The sequence below is a fragment of the Anolis sagrei genome, chromosome 4, assembly GCF_037176765.1.
Source record: "Anolis sagrei isolate rAnoSag1 chromosome 4, rAnoSag1.mat, whole genome shotgun sequence".
Taxonomy (NCBI): Eukaryota; Metazoa; Chordata; class Lepidosauria; order Squamata; family Dactyloidae; genus Anolis; species Anolis sagrei.
Window position 1 is genome coordinate 146,070,226 of NC_090024.1, and position 23,670 is coordinate 146,093,895.

Below are 23,670 nucleotides of genomic sequence, written 5' to 3' on the forward strand. Positions count from 1 at the left end.
AGTTATAGTTACTACACACAGAAATTATATTCACTGGATTGCTGTGAGTTTTTCAGGCTGTATGCCATGTTCCAGTAGTATTCTCTCCTAACGTTTTGCCTGCATCTATGATAGGCATCCTCAGACGTTTGTTCAGAGGTCTGTTGAAAACTAGGCAAGTGGGGTATATATATATCTATTAAATGTCCAGAGTGGAAGAAAGAACTCTAGTCTGTTTGAAGCAAGTGTGAATGTTGCAAGTGTGAATGTTGAAGCAAGTGTGAATTAGGCAGCTTGATTAGCATTGAGTAGCCTTGCAGCAGCACAGCCTAGCTGTTGTTGCCTGGGGGCACCCTTTGTTTGGGAAGTGTTAACTGGCACTTGATTATGTGTTGTCTGGAATTCCCCTGTTTTTGAGTGGTGTTCTTTATTTACAGTCTTGATTCTGGTATTTTTTAAATACTGGTAACCAGATTTTGTTCATTTTCATGGTTTCCTCCTTTCTGTTGAAATTGTCCATGTGCTTGAGGATTTCAATGGCTTCTCTATGTAGTCTGACATGGTGGTTGTTAAAGTAGTCCAGCATTTGTGTTCTCAGATAATATGCTGTGTTCATCAAGTGCTCTACTATGGCTGACTTCTCTGGATGAATTAGTCTGCAGTGCCTTTCATGTTCCTTGATTTGTGTTTGGGTGCTACATTTGGTGGTCCCTATGTAGACTTGTCCACAGCTGCATGGTATACGGTAGACTCCTGCAGAAATGAGAGGATCCCTCTTATCCTTCGCTCAGCGTAGAATTTCTTGAATTTTCTTGGTGGGTGTGTAGACTGTTTGGAGGTTGTTTTTCTTCATCAGTTTCCCTATGCTGTCAGTGGTTCCCTTGATGTATTGTAGGAAGACCTTCCCTCTAGGTAGATCTTTGTCTTTAGTCTTGTGGCTTGTTATTGGCCTTGCAGCTCTTTTGATGTGTGTTGTATAATGCCCACTGGCCTGCAGAACCCAGATTAGGTGGTTGAGTTCACCTTGGAAGAGGTGGTGGAGATCTTGTTTGCATGGTCTACCAGGGCCACCTCCTATATGTTTACATGGGGCAAGGTCACTTTATTTAAGTTGCTCCTGACATGGAAAACAAAAAACAAAAACAAACCAAAAAACCTTAACATGGCCTTACTTCATATTACCCAAAGTTGGAGAAAACCCCCAGGATTGGGGCTTTTCCCCAGCTTAGTGGCAATGAAGACAGTTGGGTTGGTTCCCAACTGAAACCAGCTGCAACTATCTTATGTTTTCTGGGCTCAGGCAGCCCAGCAACACAGCTTGGCACTCTTCTTGCCCTATTGCCCTCCTTTTCACATTGAGGACTCCCTCCTGCCTCTGTGGTGGCTGAGAGAGTCCTTCTGCAGACTTCTATCAAGCCTGATATCAAATTAGTCCCAAAATATGCGTCAATGTAGATGGGGCCTAGGACACCAACTCATAACCGATTAAATCCAAAGTTAGCGTGAATCTAGAGTACACTGAACTGCCATGGCTACATGCTTTGATATAACAGGAATGATCATTTTACAAGATCTTTAGCCTTATCTGCCAATGAGTGCCGATACCTCATCAATCTCCCGATTCCATAGCATTGTACCATGGCAGTTAAGCGGTGTCAAACTCCATTACTTCTACAGTGTAGATGCATCCTCTGTTCCATTATTTTCAATGACGCAATTTTATTTGAAACGAATAGTAGATGTGGCCCATTATGTATTATTCCATTACAACAATGAATGTCTGAAGACTTTGTTCTATGTCACCCTGGCTGGAGACACAAAAAGAATTAGGCTTTTTTTTTTTTTTACAAAGGAATTTTCCAATGTAAACCAACATCTCAGAGTACAAAAGTGGAATATTTGCTTACTAATACAGGTACTATATGGCTACAATTACTTTTTTTTTTTTTTTTTGCTGAATCCAAGCACTTACAGAAGCCATTGTCTTCTTGACAGCTGTGAAATGCGTCCGAAGGATGCAGTTTTCAATTCAGAAAGAAACAACTACTGGGGAAATTGCATTAACTAGGAAATATCCTTCCCTTCTTCCCCTGCCAGTGCCAGCTCAGTCAAACAACTTCAAAGGATGTTTGCGTTGCTGGAGGGTTTTTACTACAAAGAGATATGAAAAGAAGCTCTGGATGCTACATAGTTGCTGAAACACAATCAACTAGAAAGCTGGAAGCTCATCTGGGAACCATGCGGCGGAAGGCCACTTTCCTCCATGCAATTCTCATTGGTAAGCTCCTTGCATGGCAAAACAAATCATACTATGGGCTGTGAGGGGAGCCATCTTTTGAATTGGGCCCTGTAGCTATGCCTTGCTCAGCAGCAATTAGTACTAATGGTTAGATCTCTGCTGTTAAAAAAAGGCCACCTGCTGATTTCTATATGCTGAGTTGCTGGAAGTCACAAAAGAAAGGAAGGCAGAGTTCCTGGTTATCTGGCAACCTGGGGATATGTGTAGATCCCTATCTGCTGAAAAGACACTGCTATAAGTTCTTCACACAACTACAAGGAAAAACAACCCTTAGTTCTGCTCACACTGAACACAACTTTACATCATCCTCAATGTGCATATGTAGAATTCTCTTTTACTATTCGCATTTTTTTAAAAAAATCCCAACTTCCAAATAGTGGCCTTCACATTTTACTCAGTGACTGAAAAGCTGAAATGACATTTGGGCCAATTTATAGTCAATCATTTGGGTTGAGGTGTGCCAGAATGATTTATGGGGTGCAGGGCATTTGGAGGGAAATAGAGAGAAAATGCCTGACAATTGGTACAAATATGCTTTTTCTATAAAAGGCTTGGGGATGGTCGGGAGACTTCCTGGAGCCGCAAAATGGGACCTCAAGAGCTATATGCAGTTGATATATCACCCCTGCTTTAAGGCTTCAACATCCACAGAACTCTTATACAGCCTGAAGGAGGTGGATGAGAAGCATCAATAAGATCAAGAATAGATCCACTATCTATGCAACAATGGAGCTACAACTTCCAGTATTTCTTCATCACTGACTATACTTACTGGGGAAATGCTGCTTAGAGAGGATATGCTTCTCATCCCTGCATTACAAACTAGTCCCAAAAGAGTAGAAAGGATTATCTGAAGATGCCAGCCACAGATGCAGGTGAAGCATCAGCAGAAAATGCTGCTAGAACAAGGTCATAAGCCTGGAAACCATACAACAACCCACTCCTAAGAAAACTAATCCCATGTTGCTGCACAATTATGAACATTACATAGGAGCTTTCAAAAGTCATTTTTGGACTACAGCTCCCAGACACCACACTCCCCAGTCAACACAGAGCCACAGGAATTCAGGAATTCTGAAACTTAACAACAAATTAACTTTTCCTACAACTGTATATGTGCTACATTAAAGTGCATTCTTGACAGGTATTGTTGCTAAATGCTGTCAAATCAGCCTTATTTTATGATAATCCTAAGAAAGACCTCTGTGGTCCCTTCTACACATGAAGTAAAACCTGGAAGTAACTGGGATAAAAAAAGGGGGGGGGGTGTATACGACATTTGTGGAAAGTGTGGGTGGAATCAAGTTAACAGTTGAAAATCATGTGTTTAAACTGTATACTTAAAACCCGATTCCACCCCCAAAATGTACATCTTTGGATGAATGTACTGTATAGTCCGGCAGTCATAGAAAACATGTGAGAATCTCATCCACATACACATTTTAAAAGCCCAAAACAGCGGATCGAGTTGTCAAAAAATTGAGCCATGGACACACAGGTGGCTAAAGGAAAGCACAATTGGAAAGCAAATAGAACCCTCTGCATCTATTCCTTTCTTTAGATCTTTATAATATTAAATAGAACTTAAATTTAGAGTTGGGTGAACAAAATAAGAAATCTGCTTGTGTGTACTTTAGGATCTCCTCATGAGCGCATATAAGATCCAGCGCATCATGGAGAGAAAACAAAAACCCTTCCACCAGATGTCCCTGTCTACCCACCATCTTGGTCTGCTTCAAAGGAAGGGGCGAGGATGGCGGGGGAGCGACTTTTGTCGACTTGATGTTGGGTTCCGAGATTTTTTGCCCCACTTTTAAAACCTGCATTTTGACGCTGTCTGCAAGTGCCCCAAGTCACTGTGTTATGAACAGATCTGTTAAAATCATGTAGATCAGGCATACTCAAACTGTGCCCCCCTCCCAGCTATTTGGGCCTCCAACTCCTAGAAGCCCTAGCCAGTTTGTTCAATTCAGGAATTCTGGGAGTTTGAGATGCAAACAGCTGGATGTCTGCAGTCTGAGGGTGCCTGGTATAGATCGAGAGTCCATCTAGTTCTAATACAATTTAACTCCTTTCCTACCGCCTTCCACTTTTCAATGTGGTGAGCATTATTGTCTTTTCCAATGAGTCATGTCATCCCGTGATATGTCCAAAATACGATAGCTTCATTTATGTTTTGTCTAACAGCGATGCTGTGATCAAACTTTTAATTCAAACAGAGGCAGATCAAATTCCTTAAGTGATCTGGTTATATAAGGTTTGTATTAGTAAATAGAGTTGGGCAAAATGATCCCTGATATCCATTCCAGCTCTATGGTTCTATAACAACAACAACAACAACAACAACTTTATTTATATCTCACCACCATCTCCTAGAAAGTCTTGGGGCATACAAGTGCCATACCACATAAATAAAGATAAAATTATATCAACATATTAAACAATGACAACATCAGTTGAGATAAAAACAACACATCCAGTATTAATTACCAATTAAAATGAATAGTACAGCATCTCAGCTGCAGCCCAATTCAACCATCAAAGTGCTAGTGTCAGTATTAAATAGTTTGGTCCTCAAATTAGCAAATGTTTTAATCATTTCCAAAGGTCTGCCTGAAGAGTCATGTTTTCAGCTCCTTGCAAAAACATTGTAATATAGAGGCAAGCCTAATATCCCGGGGGGGGGGCATTTCAGAGCTGGGGGGCCACCATCGAGAAGGTCCTCTCTCTCATCACCACCAACCATACTTGAGATGGTGGTGGGACTGAGAGGAGGGCTTCCCCGGCAAATCTTAGAGCCTGTGCTAGTTCATAGAAGGAGATGCAGTCTCGAAGACAGGTTGGACCCAAATTGTGTAGGGCTTTGTGGGTAATAACCTGCACTTTGAATTGGGACCAGAAACTTGTCGGTAGCCAGTGGAGCTGTTTCAATAGGGGTGTAGTGTGCTCCCTATAGCTGGCTCCCGTTAGCAATCTGGCTGCTGACCTTTCTGATTTTCTGCTTTTTCCTGGCTTCCTGTGATTTGCTCAATCTAAAAGAGGAAACAAAGGCCAGTAGACAAAGTATATATTTGACTTAGGGAATTAACTGGAACACACAAATGAAGTAGTGTTGTTGAAATAAAGCAACTGTAGACAAAGCTAACTTGGTCAAAGCCTGGATCAAGTTTCAGAGCCTCACGTAAACAGCTCTGAGTCACTACCTTTTTGAAAAGAAAAATGCAATACATATAGACATACATTTATATTTAAATAAGTGCATCCTTATTGGAACAAATGGTTCTAAAAATATTGCTTTGGCCTGATCTACAAGTCCATTCAACTGCTACAGAGCTTTGAGAGTCCCATTTTATGGCAGCCCTTCAGTACACATGTTTTGTTGTTGTTCTGACCTAAATCTTTGTTATTTCAGCCTTGTCTTTTATTGCTGCTGAGTTGCAGAGTATGATAATACTGGAATCTACATCAAACAAAATTGGGATTCGGCCCTGGGACATGTAAAGAGAGTCTGAAGCTACTTAATATGCGTCTTTGGAAACATGTTATCTTTTCTTATTAGCAGGGGATGCCTTAAACCATAATAATAGCAGATTCCAAAACCAACAAAATATTATTTTAGTTTGCTTCTCTTGAACATGTCATACTAGTATTAAATCAAGGATATGGTCACTAATCCTGGGCTACAAACATTACAAGGAAAGGAGGTGTCAAACCTCAAAAATGCGCAACAAAACAAAGTTGCAATCTTCAATTAATTCAAGAGTCTGTAGATAGAAAACTACACTTGAGTCTGAGAGATGAGGAATTTAAAATGACTTCTGCTACAGATCCATTCCTAAGCCAATCCATTCTTTCAGAATAGCCATATGGTGCAGATCTCTTGGGAATGGACCAGGAAAGAAAGCAGATGGCACAAATCATATTATTAGATTCCTCACACTGCCAGAATCCTTTGGTCCTTTCCCAAGAGGACATTCTGCCAGCGCAAAGCTTCTATCACTTACTCCAGAGTCAAATGGAATACTTCTATTCTACTTCTGCATACTGCAATACTACCCCTGTATCCACAGGAGATACGTTCCTGGACTATATGTGGATAGTTGAAACCATGGACAAGAGTGAACCCTACTGAAATCATGGACTTCTGACCCAAGTATACCATAGGGTCACACTGGAGGACCCAGAAATACCAAGATAGACCCTATTTTGTCAGACGTAGGTAAAAGAAACTGTGGATACTAGTCCCAAAGAAAGGGGGGGGGCATACTTCTTAATACTACACTGCCATATAAAATCCAGATTATCCTTTTTGAACTGGGTTATATGGTAGTGTAAAAAACAAACCCCAGTGCGTCTTATTTGTAACTCATGGGTACTTTTCCATCTATGCTGTCACCGGAGTACAATCTACTTAGCTTTAGCACTTTATGGCCACCATATACCCTCAGATATCAAAAGGCCTTACTGACTGAGCTAACCTATTTCAAGAAGACTATTATCAAGAAACTTATATCCCCATACCAAAAAATGGAAACGTTAAAGAATACTCAAACTTTCATACAGTGGCTCTTATTTCCCATGTCAGTAAGGTACTGCTCAAGGTCCTGCAAGGAAGACTCCAGCATTACATGGAGCAAGAGTTGCCAGATGTACAAGCTGGGTTTAGAAAAGGCAGATGAACAAGAGACTAAATTGCCAATATCCGCTGGATAATGGCGAAAGGCGGGGAGTTTCAGAAAAACATCTATTTCTGTTTTATTGACTATTCTAAAGCCTTGGACTGTGTGGATCGTAATAAGTTCTTGGTGGTATGGGCATACCAATCCACCTTGTCTCTCTCCTGAGGAATCTGTATAAGGACCAAGTAGCAACAGTAAGAACAGACCATGGAACAACAGATAAGGTTAAGATTGGGAAAGGCGTATGGCAGGGTTGCATACTCTCACCAAACTATTGAACTTGCATGCAGAACACATCATGTGATGTGCGGGACTTGACGAAGCCAAGGCTGGAGTTAAAATTGTTGAAAAAATATATTAACAACCTTAGATATGCGGATGATACCACTTTGATGGCTGAAAGCGAAGAGGAGCTGAGGAGCCTTCTAACCAAGCTGAGTTGAAGTTAAACATTAAAAACCCAAGATTATGGCAACCAGACTGATCAATAACTGGCAAATAGAGGGAGAAAACATGGAGGTAGTGACAGACTTTGCATGTCTAGGTGCAAATATCACTGCAGATCCAGACTGCAGCCAGGAAATCAGAAGACGTTCACTTCTTGGAAGGAGAGCAATGACCAATCTTGATAAGATAGTGACAAGTAGAGACATCACACTGGCAATTAAGATCATCATAGTTAAAACATTGATATTCCCTGTAGTAATCTATGAATGCGAGACTTGGACCATAAGGAAGGCTGAGCGAAGGAAGATAGACACTTTTGAACTGTGGTGATGGAGGAAAATTTGGAGAGTGCTTTGGACCGCAAGAAGATTCAACCAGTCCATACTTCAGGAAATAAAGCCCGACTGCTCATTGGAGGGAAGGATAGTAGAGGCAAAGATGAAGTACTTTGACCGCATCATGAGAAGACGAAAGCATAGAGAAGACAATGATGTTGGGGGAAATGGAAGGGAAAAGGAAGAGGGGCCGACCAAGGGCAAGATTGATGGATGGTATCCTTGAAGTGACTGGCTTGACTTTGAAGGAGCTGGGAGTGGCCACGGCCAACAGGGAGCTCTGGTGTTGGCTGGTCCATGAGGTCACGAAGAATCAGAAACGACTGAATGAATAAACAACAACATTATCAAGAAAAATCCAAATGCCCTTCTATACTTTAGCTATAAAACACATTTATTTAAGTGTCCTACTGAACTTACCAAAAATTCCGAATTAAAATGTTTACAATCCCAGCTTTGTGTATTTAGTCCACAATTTTTTCTGACTCAATTCTAGATCAATCGTTGTTAACAATTTATTATTTATTTTATTTATTTCAGACATTTATATCTATGTCCTTCTCACCCCAAAGGGAGACTCAGGTGGCTTACAACCGGCAACCATTAGATGCCAACAACAACAACAAAAACACAGTTAAACATTAATTAAAACATCATCATAAGTTTTAAAAGACCATTTAAAAGAGACAAGTCCAAGTCCGAGTCATAATTCAAAATCTATTCATTGTCAATCACATGAGACCTTTACCATTGTTACTGCTTTGACTGCAGCTCGAAAGCTTGGTCCCAAAGCATCTCTCTGGTCTGAGAATCTAATAAGTCTCTGTCTAGTCTGAAAGTCCAAAGGAGTACGAGTCCTCAACAAGTCCCAAATCTGATCATATGGTCTGCAGCCCCTCCCACGACACAGTGTTAAGGTAAACTGCATACCAATACACACATATACAATACAGTAAGCAATCTGAATTATATCTATAAAACAAATAATTAGTGGAGGCTTAAAGAAGGTGGCTGTTTCCAACAATATTATCATCACCATGACAGTGATGGCAAAAAGTATGTAAATATTCTTCACATTGCCTGTTTACATGCAGAAAGTAGAAGCAAAATCCCATTTTTAAACACATTGCCGAGGAAGCACAAGCCAAATTTTGAAGCAGTGCTATATAAGAATGCCGCCTCATTTTAAAAACAAAGGTGCATGGGAACCATGACCTTGGTTGTAAAGGAAAAGTCTTTCCCCCCCATAATTGCCACAAAAAACATAAGAGCAATAGCAGCAGGCGGCCAGGGTGCAAAAGAATGAATGCTGCCCACCCTTGTTCATTAAACCTTGTGCCAAAAGAAATGTGTTAGTCCTCGAGGTGCCCACCACATTACTTCCAACGTATCCGAAGGGTAAGCTGCATTCATGTCTAGTAGCCGAGTTATGAAAGAAAAGAAAATGGCAAAAGAAAGCTTCTTTTTTTCTTTCTGCACCTCTAGACAGCCATCCTTCGTTCCTTCGGCAGAGCAAGTCCATCCATTGTTCTCCCATCATTCAGTCACCATGATTTCTGGGAGTTGTCATGGATACGCATGTGAACTTTTCCAGCCAAGTAACTTCCAGGAAACCTAAATACCTTTTGAAATAATGAACTACTGGGGAAAAGAAAAAGGGGGATGCAAGAGAGACAGAAAGGACGAATCCCAAAGTGGACTGCTGTTGTATTTGAATCAATGTGCATTAGCATGCCATTTTTTTAAAAGACAAAATATACAAATTGGAACATTGAAATAAAGGGCCTTTGCACACAGCCATATAACCAAGAGTATCAAGGCAGATAATCCAAAATATTTGCTTTGAACTGGATTATCTGAGTCCACACTGCTATATCATCCAGTTCAATGTGGATTTTATACAGCTGTAGGGAAGGGGCCATACTCAGAATCAGGTCCGTAGCCAGAATTTTGATTCGGGGGGGGGGGGGGCTGAGACTGATTCAGGAGGGCTGAGATTGATTCAGGTGGCCTGAGTTTGAATCGGGGGAGGGAGGGGGGCGAGGATCTACCCTAGCAAACCTTTTGTATCGTTATCCCAATATCCCCATGCATATGGGATATATTGAGCATGGTAATCAGGATATGAATAAACATAACAGTTTAAATAATGTACTAGTAAGGCCTTCTCGCGGACCACCCTGAGAATTTGGGGGGGGAGCCCCTCAAGCCTCTCCCCCCCCCTCCCCCAGCTACATGCCTGCTCAGAATAAAGGACTACCCAGCCAAATTATTTATATGGGGGAATTACCACTCCTTGGTATCTCTTAGGCCCCTTCTATGCTGCCATATACATTCTGCTTTGAACTGGATTATATGGTAGTGTAGACTCATATAATCCAATTCAAAGCAGATAATGTGGATTATCTGCTCTGATAATCCAGATTATATGGCAGTGTAGAAGGGGCCTTTGTGGCCTTCCAGACGGGCCCTATATCTCAGGATATGATTCCAGGTTTTCTGCTTATGCCAGATTATTTGTCACTGCAGACTCATATAATCCAGTGTAAAGCAGAAAACCTGGGATCAGATCCTGGGATATAGGGCCTGCCTTGAAGGGCCTTAGACTAACACAATTTTAACTGTGGCTGAATTGGGCTTGACATGAAGTTGTTGTCGTGTTGTTATTGATTATTATATTTATTTATATCCTGCTTTCTTTCTCTACAAAAGAGACTCAGGCCCCTTCTACACTGCCATATAATCCAGACTGGCAAAGTAGATAGTCCATATTATGTGCTTTGGACTGGATTATATGAGTCCACACTGCCATATAGTCCAGTTCAAAACAGACAATCTGGATTTTATATGACGGTGTAGAAGGGGTTGCAAAGCAGCTTACAGTAAAACCAAATGCAATACAACTTAAAACCAAAAATAATGTAGCCCATCTTATTGCTCATGGCATAAAAATCACCCTTTATGCTCCCTATACTATAAATAAAGTATTATTATTATTTGAAACACAACAAGGTGAATCCACAGCAAACAAGACCACTCTGCTGGCTATTGTATTGAATCACACGTCAAACACTTCCCAAGTGTCTAGGACTGTGTGATGTATTGGCGAATAATGCGTGCAGATCCCAGTAAGGTGGCCTTTTGCAGCTGGCAGATGGTAATCTTGTCAGCGCCGATTGTATTTAAGTGCAGGCCAAGGTCTTTAGGCACTGCACCCAGTGTGCCGATCACCACTGGGACCACCTTTACTGGCTTGTGCCAGAGTCTTTGCACTTCGATCTTTAAATTCTCATATAGTGTCAGCTTTTCCAGTTGTTTTTCTTCGATCCTGCTGTCGCTTGGGATTGCAACATCGATGATCCATACTTTGTTTTTTAACATTATTATTATTATTATTATTATTATTATTATTATTGACACAAAAGCACAGTGTGTCACAGCAAACGAGATCTATATGCTGGATTTCCTATCACAAAATCACAAGTCGAACACTTCTCAAGTGTTTAGGACTCTGTGATGTATTTTCGAATGATGCGTGCAGATCCAAGTAAGGTGGCTATTATTATTATTATTATTCTACCTATATGCTGAATGCTAGGAGGAGATGTATAGGAAGAGTTGCAAGGAACAATGAAATAATTATAAGCATAGGCTAATCATATTTTTGTCTCCCGTCTATTAGCCCTAAGAGATTTCTTCTAGTATCAACAACTCCCACTGGCTCCACTGTTGTCTAGCAGCTTAAAATTCACAGCAGTTCCTCACAAATGGAGAGTTCATCGGGGGTGAGTCATATCCAGAGAAGTGGGGCTCTCCCTTCCTCCACTCAGGGGCAAACACAACCAGCTATTCATTCTCCAGCCAAACAAAGCAAGGGAACAATGTTGTCAGCCCAGCTACAAGGCAACCCACTTCTCTCTCTCTTGCGCCTTGTTTACTAACTTTCCAAGATGATTAGGTGGGAAGCCTGTCCCATTCTCAAAGCCCCTGCCTTCCCAAGCCAAGCCTTATCCAAAACACTGCCAAGGCTACCAGATTATTTGATAATAAACTAATCTGGATCCATCAGGGTAAACAAGTAGTGGGTGGTTGGATGGGGAGCAATATAAGCTATTTGGGTGAGAATGCCGAGTGACAGGAACACAGCCACAAATTTCAAGGTTTTTCAAACGACAGCTTAAATAACTTACTTCACAGAGGAAAGCTTTGTGTATTCAGATCTCTATGCCCGCTTGCATCTGCATAAAGAAAATCAGCTGGGAAAATTCCATCACATCTCAGCTATGAGAGTGATGTAGAGATGTTGTTTTTAACACATTCTTGGGACTTAGCACAAACCATAGCTGGCACTGAATTTAGCAAATTCCTTCATTATTAACCTCTTCTCAAACTGGTTGAATCAACCACAACAGTGAGAGCACCAACTCAATATGCGAAATATAGGCATCCCATAAAGGTGTCTGGATAAGTTGTTTGTGTCTTGCAAAATCAGTCTGCTATATGTATACACAGATTCTAGATCAGGCATGGGCAAACTTTGGCCCTCCAGGTGTTTTGGACTTCAACTCCCACAATTCCTAACAGCCTACTGGCTGTTAGGAATTGTGGGAGTTGAAGTCCAAAACACCTGGAGGGCCAAAGTTTGCCAATGATTGTTCTATATCCATGGAGCCAACCATCTACAGCTTGAAAATATGTACACACACACCACCAAATTCCCTGAAGCAAAACTTGATTTCACCATTTTATATAAGGAACAGCATGTTACTTAGCCAATGTATGTAATGGAACTTGAGCATCAACAGATTTCCATATCCATAGAACCAAATCTCAGCAAATACTAAAGGCTCACTGGAATTGTGACCAGAAATTCTGTAATTGTGTGTGCATTATTGGAAAGGCAAACAATACAGGAATGGTAGAAAATACATGGCACTAAAAACACAGTCAAACTGACTGCCATATTGTTTTTTTTCTGTTTGCCATCACATTACATAGCAGCACGAAAGAAAAGAGTATCACGACGTAAGATCCAACACAAGAACAGAAAAAGATGAGGCGAAGAAGTATATTTGTTGCAGTTCAATGTACTCAAGCTCAGTTTATATGTGAAATGGGAACCAGGAGTTTTTGTGAATAGATTATATAACCAAAAAGCCATACAAATTGATTTAGGTCTCACTTTGCTCACTGTGACCTCCTCTAATCCCCCTCATGCTAAGAGTCACAAACACTCTGAGCCTAACTGACTATCTCAACAAGTGAGAATTTGGAGATGACAATGAGAAAAACATTGCATTACTAAGGAAATAAACATTCTCCATTTGGAATATTTTATCATATTTTTAATAAATCCCCCTTTACCACATGACATTGCTTATATTTTTATCATCATAATAATGCAAAATTAATCACATCATGGCATTGTTGTAGGTTTTTTTTCAGGCTATATGGCCATGTTTGAGGAATTCCCTCCTGACGTTTCGCCTGCATCTATGGCAAGCATCCTCAGAGGTTGTGACATCACATCATGGTTAATAGAAAAAAAGAACAAAGATTAGGAATATACCATTCCATCTAGGGTCCCCCAGTAGTGCAGTGGATTAAACTGAGCTGCTGAACTTGCTGACTTGAATCTGGTGGTTTGAATCTGGGGAGCAGGGTGAGCTCCTGCTGTTAGCCCTAGCTTCTGCCAACATAACAGTTCGAAAACATGAAAATGTTAGTAGATCGATAGGTACCACTGCGGCAGGAAGGTAACAGCATTCCATGCAGCCATGCTGGCCACATAACCTTGGAGGCACCTACGGACAACATCGGCTCTCCGGCTTAAAAATGGAGATAAGCACCAGCCCCCAGAGTCAGATATGACTTGACTTAATGTCAAGTGGAAACCTTTACCTACACACACACACACACACACACACACTGTTAATGAGTAAATAAAATACATGACCAGTTTACTTTAAATATCAACCGAAAAAGCACTGATTATCTCTGGCTCTAAAGACATTTTCAATTATATAGTGTCTGGTAATAGCTAAATCTCTGTAAAATAATCATAGACTTTTGAAGTGAACCCTTTTTTGTAAAGAATGAACCACAACTTTTAAGCCTAACTACCCCGATTCAGTGTTGGGAAGAAAATACGAATGCCCAGGTTATGAGCAAGCACTAGTAAAATATACTGTCCTTTTCAAAGTGCACGAAAGAGTTAAAACAATCCACTTCCCCCCCCCATCCTGATGAGAAGAAGGCTGAGGCTGCACACAAACCAACACACTGCACAGTAAAGTAGTTTCTGAACAAGGCTGCACTTTATGTATGTTGTTCCTGTTGCTTCTGATGCTTCTGGCCCAAAGGAAAACCTATCATGGGGTTTTCTGGCAAGATTTTTTCATAGCAGGTTAGCCTTTGCCTTCCTCTGAGGTTGAGAGAGTGTCACTTGCCCCAGCTCATCTAGCAGGTTTCCATGGCCGAGCCGGGATTCGAGCCCTGTTCTCCAGAATCCAATTCCCAAACCACTACAAAATATCGGCCTGTTTGGAGTGCATATAGCCTGTACTAAACAATCTGGACTATGTCAGCATCTGGACAGACATACTTCTCCGACACTTCCCCATAAAGCTGTCCAAAACTGAAAACTACCCTCATAATTCCTCCATAAGGCAGTGATGGGAGTTGAACTGCTCAGAAACTCCTCTTCCAAGCCTTCTGTCACTACCCACTGACAAGAGAAGTAGCTAAGAAATGCAGCATTATTATTATTGGAGTCACATTTGTAATACATAAACTCCGCAACCTCACCCAAGCAACCAGATCATTATCAGTCCTGTGGATCCCCCCATTATTGTGTTGTTGTTGTTATGTTTATTTATACACTTCTTTTCTACTCAAAGGAAACTAAAGCGGCTTTGGTTTATCTACACTGCATGGTAGACTGATCCAATGAAGTTCTATACAGTCAAACTACATTGAACTATTCAGAAACTCCTCTTCCAAGCCTCCTGACACTATCCACTGTGACAAGAGAGGCAGCGAAGAATTATTATTATTATTATTATTATTATTATTATTATTATTAGAAACACAACAAAATGAGTCCACAGCAGACACTCTGCTGACTGTTGTATTGGATCACACATCGGACACTTTCCAAGTATCTAGGAGTGTGTGATATATTGGCGAATAATGTGTGCAGATCCCAGTAAGGTGGCCTTTTGCAGCTGGCAGATGGTAATCTTGTCAGTGCCGATTGTATTTAAGTGCAGGCCAAGGTCTTTAGGCACTGCACCCTCAGTGTGCTGATCACCACTGGGATCACCTTTACTGGCTTGTGCCAGAGTCTTTGCAGTTCGATCTTGAAATCCTCATATTATTATTATTATTATTGGAGTCACATTTGTAATACACACATAAATAAACTCTACAACTACATCTTTACCAGCCCTGTGGATCCTCTGATTATTAGCATAATCAACATTATTATTATCAATATTAATATTGCTTGATACATAACAAGATAAGTGCACAGTAACAAGATCCCTATGCTGGCTGTTGCATGTACTGGCAAATAATGCATGCTGATCTGAGTAGGGTGGCCTTTTGCAGCTGACAGATGGTAATTTTGTCAGCACCAATTTTTTAAAGTGTAGACCAAGGTGGCACTGCACCCAGTATCAATATTATTATTGTTATTATTTTACTGACACAAAAACACAGTATGTCACAGTTAATGAGATATATATGCTGGATTTCATATCACAAAATCACAAGTCGAACACTTCCCAAGTGTCTAGAACTGTGTGGTGTATTTTTGAATTATGTGTGCAAATCCAAGCAAGGTGGCCTTTTGCAGTTGACAGATCGTGATTTTGTCAGTGTTTATGGTTTCCAAATGCCGGCTGAGATCTTTTGGCACGGCACCCAGTGTGCTGATGACCACTGGAACCACTTGTACTGGTTTATGCCAGAGCCTTTGCGGTTTGATTTTGAGGTCCTGATAACAGCTGAGTTTTCCCTGTTGTTTTTCTTCAATGTGACTGTCACCTGGTATGGCGACATCAGTAAAAAAAAATTCTTTTCCACAATCGTAATGTCTTGTGTATTGTTATTTTTATTAACATTATTATTAAGAATAATAATATAATTAATAATATTATTTGAAACATAACAAGATGAGTCCACAGCAGACACTCTGCTGGCTGTTGAATTGGATCACACATCGGACACTTCCCAAGTGTCTAGGACTGTGTGAAGTATCAGCGAATAATGCGTGCAGATCCCAGTAAGGTGGCCTTCTGCAGCTGGCAGATGGTAATCTTGTCAGCGCCGATTGTGTTTAAGTGCAGGCCAAGTTCTTTAGGCACTGCACCCAGTGTGCCGATCATGTTTATTTATACCCTACATTTTCTTTATTTATGTCAAGCCAATCCCGACCGGAACCACCTCCCACCTGGAAACCAATGTCCTCATTGTGGGAGAAGATGCAGATCAAGGCTCCACAGCCACCTACAGATCCACCTCCAGGTTACCACTCTTGGAGGACCATCATCCTCAGACTATGAGGGATCCCCTAAGTAAGTAAGTAAGTAAGTACATTTTCTTTACTCAAAGGAGACTCAAAGAGGCTTGGGCTCTATCTCCACTGCATGGTAGACTCATCTAATGAAGTTCAGTGCAATCAAACTGCATCGAACTGTTTAGAAACTCCTCTTCCAAGCCTCCTGTCATGAGAGAGGCGGCAAAGAAATATAATTAATATTATCAGTATTATTATTGGAGTCACATTTGTAATGCACACATAACTAAAACGCACACTCAAGCAACCAGATCTTTCCCATCCCTGTGGATCCTCCCATTATTGTTATTATGATGGTGTTTGTTTATACCCAGCTTTCTCTCTACACAAAGGAGACTCAAAGAGGCTTGGGGTCCATCTCCACTGCATGGTAGACCCATCTCATGAAGTTCAATGCAGTCAAAAATTGGCAGTGTCTATGGGACTCCCGAAAGACCTTCCTAGCCAAACATTTAGAGCGCATTAACAGACATAGAACAACTCCTTGCCTCTCCTCCCCCTTGGTCCAGTCCTGTTCCCTGAAATGCCCCTTTCCCCCCAAAAGCCAGAAGTGATTACCTTGTTAGAGGTGAAAGACAGGCGAAGGAGCAACAGGAGGAAGGCAGGGTAGGACTCCGCGCCGCGCTCTGGCCATCTCCCGGCGGCTGCGTTGTTTCTCCTCCTCTTTTCCTTCTGCTTCTCCTTCTCCTCCTCCTTCTTCTTCTGTGGAGGCGCCCTTTAGCGCCGCCTTGGCCCTGAAGGGCAAGAGGAGGGCCACTCACAAGGCGTACGCTCCCTTCGCGCCCACGGAAAGGCAGGCAGCTGCAAAGCAGGCGAGACGAGAGGGAGGCGCTCCTGCCTCCTCTCCGCCTCAGGCCCGCTCCCGCCCCGACTCCTTGCACCTCCTGACCTCCCCTTGCCCTTCGCCAGCCTTTCAAAGGACTCCCCTTCCTCCCGCCTGAAGATTTTCCCACCCTCGGAAACTTGGGAAAGCCACCCCACTCCCCAGCTCCGGAGAACCCCACTCTTGGGGAAGCACAGAGCCCTCAAAATAAACTCCAAACTCTGTAAACAAAATACAAGCAATGGATTTGGTCTCTCTCCTGAGGAATCTGTATAAGGACCAAGTAGCAACAGTCAGAACTGACCATGGAACAACAGACTGGTTCAAGATTGGGAAAGGCGTAGGGCAGGGTTGTATCCTCTCCCCCAACCTATTCAACTTGTAAGCAGAACACATCATGCGATGTGCCGGGCTTGAGGAATGCAAGGCTAGGGTGAAAATTGCTGGAAGAAACATTAACAACCTTAGATATGCAGATGATACCACTTTGATGGCCAAGGAGGAGCTGAGGAGCCTTCTAATCAAGGTGAAAGAAGAAAGCGCTGGGTTGCAGTAAACATTTTTTTTAAAAAAAGATTGTGGCAACCAGACTGATTGGTAACTGGCAAATAGAGGGAGAAAACATGGAGGCAGTGACAGACTTTGTATTTCTAGGTGCAAAGATTACTGCAGACGCAGACTGCAGCCAGGAAATGCAGTCAAAAGACGCTTCTTGGGAGGAGAGCAATGTCCAATCTCAATAAAATAGTGAAGCAGCCATGTAGCTGGGGGGGGGGGGGGGAGGTTTGAGGGGCTTCAGCCCCCCCCCCCCAAATTCTCAAGGTGGTCCGTGAAAAGGCCTTATTTAAACATAACTGTTTATTCATATCATGATATGATCATCATGCTCAATATATCACGTATGCATGGGTATTGGGATAATGATACAAAAGGTTTGCTAGGGTAGATCCTCAGCCCCCCCCCCCCAAATCAAACTCACCTCCCCCCCGAACCAAACTCAGCTCCCCCTATATCAAAACCCTGGCTACGGGCCTGTAGTGAAGAGTAGAGACATCACACTGGCAACGAAGATCCGCATAGTTAAAGCAATGGTATTCCCCATAGTCACCTACGGATGTGAGAGCTAGACCATAAGTTAAGGCTGAGCAAAGGAAGATAGATGCTTTTGAACTTGGGTGCTGGAGGAAAGTTCTGAGAGTGCCTTGGACCGCCAGAAGATCCAACCAGCCCATACTCCAAGAAATAATGCCCAACTGCTCACTGGAGGGAAGGATAGTAGAGGCCAAGATGAAGTACTATGGCCACATCATGGGAAGAAAGGAAAGCTTAGATAAGACAATGATGCTGGGGAAAATGGAAGGGAAAAGGAAGAGGGGCCGACCAAGGGCAAGATGGATGGATGGCATCCTTGAAGTGACTGGATTGAACTTGAAGGAGCTGGGGGTGGTGATGGCTGACAGGGAGCTCTGGTGTGGGCTGGTCCATGAGGTCACAAAGAGTTGGAAACGACCGAACGAATGAACAACAAAATTATCGAAGGCCTTCATGGCTGGGTTGCTGTAAGTTTTTCGGGCTGTAGGGCAGTCACATCTCCGGCCCATCCCCTGTTCGGATATCTGCCAGCACGCCAACAACTTAAATCAAGAAATAGTTTTCTAAGATCTACAGAGACACTTACTGGAGCACCTCAGCAAGCGAGAGTCCAAAAGTGGCAGGCTCAAACCCAAACCTCAATCAATACCAAATGAGAGACTCACTCCTGGGCATACAGAAAACTGGGCAATTTGGAAGGCGCTGAACAGACTATTCTTTTTAAACAGTGAATGTGTCTCTTAATGGTGCATTATCATGGGATGTCTATACACCCAACACCACTGGAGAAATTTAGCTGGTATTGCACCACCTGACATTCATCGGAAAGTAGCAGCCTGTAATAAAAGGACCAAGGCTTCATAAGATCTACAGAGATACTTGCAGGAACACTTCAGCAAGCGAGAGTCCAAAAGTGGCAGGCTCAAGCCCAGAACCTCAATCAATGGCTGATACCAAATGAGAGACTCAGTCCTGGGCACACAGAAAACTGGGCAACTTGGAAGGCGCTGAACAGACTATTCTTTTAAAACAGTGGATGTGTCTCTTAATGGGATTATCATGGGATGTCTGTGGAATACATCACACAACATTAAAACAATTGATGTGGCTCTTACTGAGACACCACATTATCACATGATGTCTATGCCCCACACCATTGGAGCAGTTATACTGTTTAGCTGGTATTAAACCACCTGACATCTGAGGTGAAGTAGCAGCCAATAATGAAAGGATCAAGGCAATGACATCCCTGGCCCACCCCCTGTTCAGGTATCAGCCAACATGCCAATGGCTTAAATCAAGAAACAGCTTCCTAACATCTACAGAGATACTTGAAGGAACATGGCAGCAAGCAAGACTTCAAAAAAAGCAGGTTAAAACTCAGAACCTTAATCAGTAGCTGATACTGGTGAGAAACTTCCTTCTGGGCACACAGAAGACTGGGCGACTTGGAAGGTGCTGAATAGACTGCTCTGGCACCACAAGATACAGAGACAATCTTAAGAAATAGGATTACGAAGTGCAGTCCATGACATGCGAGTGTAGAGAAGAGCAAACCACAGACCACCTGCCACATGCACATTGGAGGACCTTTTCATAGCGACAGCAGAGGCACTCCAAGTGGCCAGCTTCTGGTCAAAGGCATTTAGCATAAGGTCCAGTTTTTAAACTTTGTTTGTGTTTTAAAATACATGTTATCTGTACCCTAAACTTGCTTCTGACATGATAAATAAATACCTATTGAGTTTCTTCACCAAGCAGGGATGTGAGCCCTGGTCTCAAGCCTTGTAGTCTAGCAGTCCAACCATTACAGTCCATCTCACCTGGGAAGAAATCCCATGCTAAACTTAGACTTATTTCCAAGTAATTGTAGATGGGGTTGGGTTTCACAGCTACTATCGGCAATACCTGTATTCTGCTGCTCTAGAAACTAGGACACCAAGCAAGGGATTTGGATTGCAGGGGTTAACAATGATAATAATATGAATTTGTTATCCACCTCTCTTCTCGGCTCAAGAGGGGCACACCACAATTAAAACACAGCACTATAAAAATCTATTTAAATGGTAGGAAGAGCTTTCTGGCAGTAAGAGCTGTTTGACATTGGCTGCAATCTTCTTATCTGGAAGTTTTGAAGTGCTTTGATTATATATTTCTGCATGGCTAAGGAGGTTGGATTGCATGGCCCTTGCAGTCTCTTCTGTGATTCTGCAACTGATTCAAGTCAGAATGTAAAGAAAGTTAATTTTACAGAGGGTGGTGTGTGGGTATATGCCTCTCTCCCTTCTTTTATTGGCATCCAGTTTTTTGTGACGCAGTGTGCGGTTTTTAATATCCAAAAGCATCACTCGGCCACCCAAAGAGACACATGTTACCACGTAAGCTTCTTTAATTAAAACAGCAGGTGACAAAGCCAATAAGCAAACAGCAGCTTTCCCCTGAGTGCCTTCCCATCAATGGGTTAAGGAAAAGGCAATTTACATCACCCAACAAATCTGAGTGGTTGTCTTTCCCAACTATATTATTGCTAGTATCCAAGCAGCAGGAACAGCCCTGTCATTAGGCAGAATGGACGGATCTATCTCCAAAACAGTTTTGAGGTTATGAAAAGAAGGCAGCAAGCTGTGAATCAATTCCACTAGTTGTACTTTGTTGTGCCTGAACCAGAGAACTGTGGTCCTTACTGAAGCAATGCAGAATCTTTAATCATAGTTTGAAGCTGATCATAATTCTGCATTCCCATTAGGGCAGTGGTTCTCAACCTTTCTAATGCCGTGACCCCTAAATAAAATTCCTCATGCTGTGGTGACCCCCAACCATATTTTCGTTGCTACTTCATAACTGTAATTTTGCTACTGTTATGAATTGTAATGTAAATATCTGATATTCTGGATGTATTTTCATTGGTAGAAATAGAACATAATTAAAGCATAGTGATTAATCACAAAAACAATATGTTTGTGGGAGTATGGACAAGGGATGGTGGGATCTGCAGTACCTTCAGTTGGTTTACCTCTGACATCCACAGTCCACTGTGACTCCCACGAATTACAGGCCTGGACCAAACTTGGCACACAGAACCCCAATAACCAACAAAAAATATGGAGGGGATTGGGAGGAATTGACAGTGATTTATGGAAGATGTACATCCGGAGAGCACTGTGAACCCAAATGACTATGGATCTGGACCAAGCTTGGCACAAATATTCAGTATGCCCAAAATTGAACACTGGTGGAGTTTGGGAAAAATAGATCAAGACATTTGGGAGTTGCAGTTACTGGAATGTATACATTCAGAATGCTCTTCGATGGCAGGGGATCTATAGATCCCCTGCCATCGAAGAGCATTCTGAACTCCAACAATGAAATTGAACCAAACATGGCATACAGAACACCCAGGACAAACAGAAAACACTGGAGAGTCATGAGGAAAATAGACCTTGGCATTTGGGGGTTGCTGGAATGTATAGTTTCCCTGCCATTTAAAGAGCATTCTGAACTCAAACAGAAATGGAATTAAACCAAACTTGGCATACAGAAATCCCATGCCTAACAGAAAATACCAAAGAGGTTTGGGGAAAATAGATCTTGGCTTTTGGGAGTTCTGGGGATATATAGTTTCCCTGCCATTTAAAGAGCATTCTGAACTCAAACAGAAATGGAATTAAACCAAACTTGGCATACAGAAATCCCATGCCTAACAGAAAATACCAAAGAGGTTTGGGGAAAATAGATCTTGGCTTTTGGGAGTTCTGGGGATATATAGTTTCCCTGCCATTAAAGAGCATTCTGAACTCAAACAGAAATTGAATTAAACCAAACTTGGCATACAGAAATCCCATGCCTAACAGAAAATACCAAAGAGGTTTGGGGAAAATAGACCTTGGCTTTTGGGAGTTCTGGGGATATATAGTTTCCCTGCCATTAAAGAGCATTCTGAACTCAAACAGAAATGGAATTAAACCAAACTTGGCATACAGAAATCCCATGCCTAACAGAAAATACCAAAGAGGTTTGGGAAAAATAGACCTTGGCTTTTGGGAGTTCTGGGGATATATAGTTTCCCTGCCATTAAAGAGCATTCTGAACTCAAACAGAAATGGAATTAAACCAAACTTGGCATGCAGAAATCCCATGCCTAACAGAAAATACCAAAGAGGTTTGGGGAAAATAGACCTTGGCTTTTGGGAGTTCTGGGGATATATAGTTTCCCTGCCATTAAAGAGCATTCTGAACTCAAACAGAAATGGAATTAAACCATGGAAGGAAAGCTCAATCAAAGCACCCTTGACAGATGGCCATCCAGCCTTAATAATACAACAACAACAACAACAACAACAACAACAACAACAACAAGAAGAGTTTTCACCCCTTGGCCCAGGAAGTCGGGCAGACAGGAAGGCAGGCAGGCAGGCAGGTCGCTGAGCTGAGGTCCTCCTTCACTGAGCTCCGTTGGGGCCCAGCTGGGCCCAGGAAGGACAGAAGCAGCGTGAGGAAAGAGCCTGCTTCTGGCAAAGCTGCTTCAGCCCACATGGCTGCCTCCGGCCTCACAGCCAGCCGTGCTCCCAGGCAGGGCTTGGGCCCTGCAGGGAACGTTTTGGCCTACTGGTCCCTCCCCCAAGCCCAGCGGGATGCGCGGGGAGGCCAAATCCTGCTCCCAGCCAGGGCTTGGGCCCTGCCGGGGGCATTTCGGCCAGCTGGCGCTTCCCCCTGAGCCCGGCGGGGAGGTCAAATCCTGCTCCCAGGCAGGGCTTGGACCCTGCCGGGGGCATTTCGGCCAGCTGGCGCTTCCCCCCGAGCCCGGCGGGGAGGTCAAATTCTGCTTCGAGGCAGGGCTTGGGCCCTGCCAGGAGCATTTTCGCCAGCTGGCGCTTCCCCCCGAGCCCGACAGGAAGCGCGAGGAGGCCAAAATGCTCCCCGCAGGGCCCAGGGCCTGCCTGGGAGCAGGATTTGGCCTCCCCGCGCTTCCCGCCGGGCTCGGGGGGAGGCGCGGGAAACGTGAGCCATCCACCCTGTGGGGAGCCATTTTGATGAGGGGGCGGGGCCAACGGAGACTGCCTCGCGACCCCTCGAAAATGGCCAGGCGACCCCCCGGGGGGTCGCGACCCCCAGGTTGAGAACCGCTGCATTAGGGACAGTGAGGTAACCACTAAAGGTGATGATGTGGATGGAGTGGGAAATATACACGCTTTTCATTTGGCTGGATGGACACCTCACAGGCAGATATCTGTGAACCAAATGTGTGGAGTATCCAACAAGGGGAGTTAATAGCGATGCATATGATGCATTTCTCCTCCAGTTTCAGTTGGTGGTAGAATCTGGCTTGCCAATGTGAGTTCTCTTCTTTCACAAACTAGTAATGTTAAAGTATTCTTAGTGCTGGATGTATTTTTTCCAGGTTTAGCATAAGGCAGCACCTGATCTAGTCATCCCTG

At 42.8% G+C, this 23,670-nt stretch overlaps 1 protein-coding gene across 2 annotated transcripts in view; it reads right to left on the reverse strand.

Moving 5' to 3' along the window:
• BCAR3 (BCAR3 adaptor protein, NSP family member) overlaps nucleotides 1-23,670 on the reverse strand; it is a 142,360-nt gene that overhangs the window by 89,307 nt on the left and 29,383 nt on the right. The window contains exon 1 of one of the 2 annotated variants that reach the window (XM_060773977.2): nucleotides 16,879-17,173. The exons of the other annotated variant lie outside the window; for it this stretch is intronic. The gene's annotated coding sequence lies outside the window, so the exon portion shown is untranslated. Of the gene's footprint in view, nucleotides 1-16,878; nucleotides 17,174-23,670 lie in introns of those variants that run through there. 2 annotated transcript variants of the gene reach the window in all.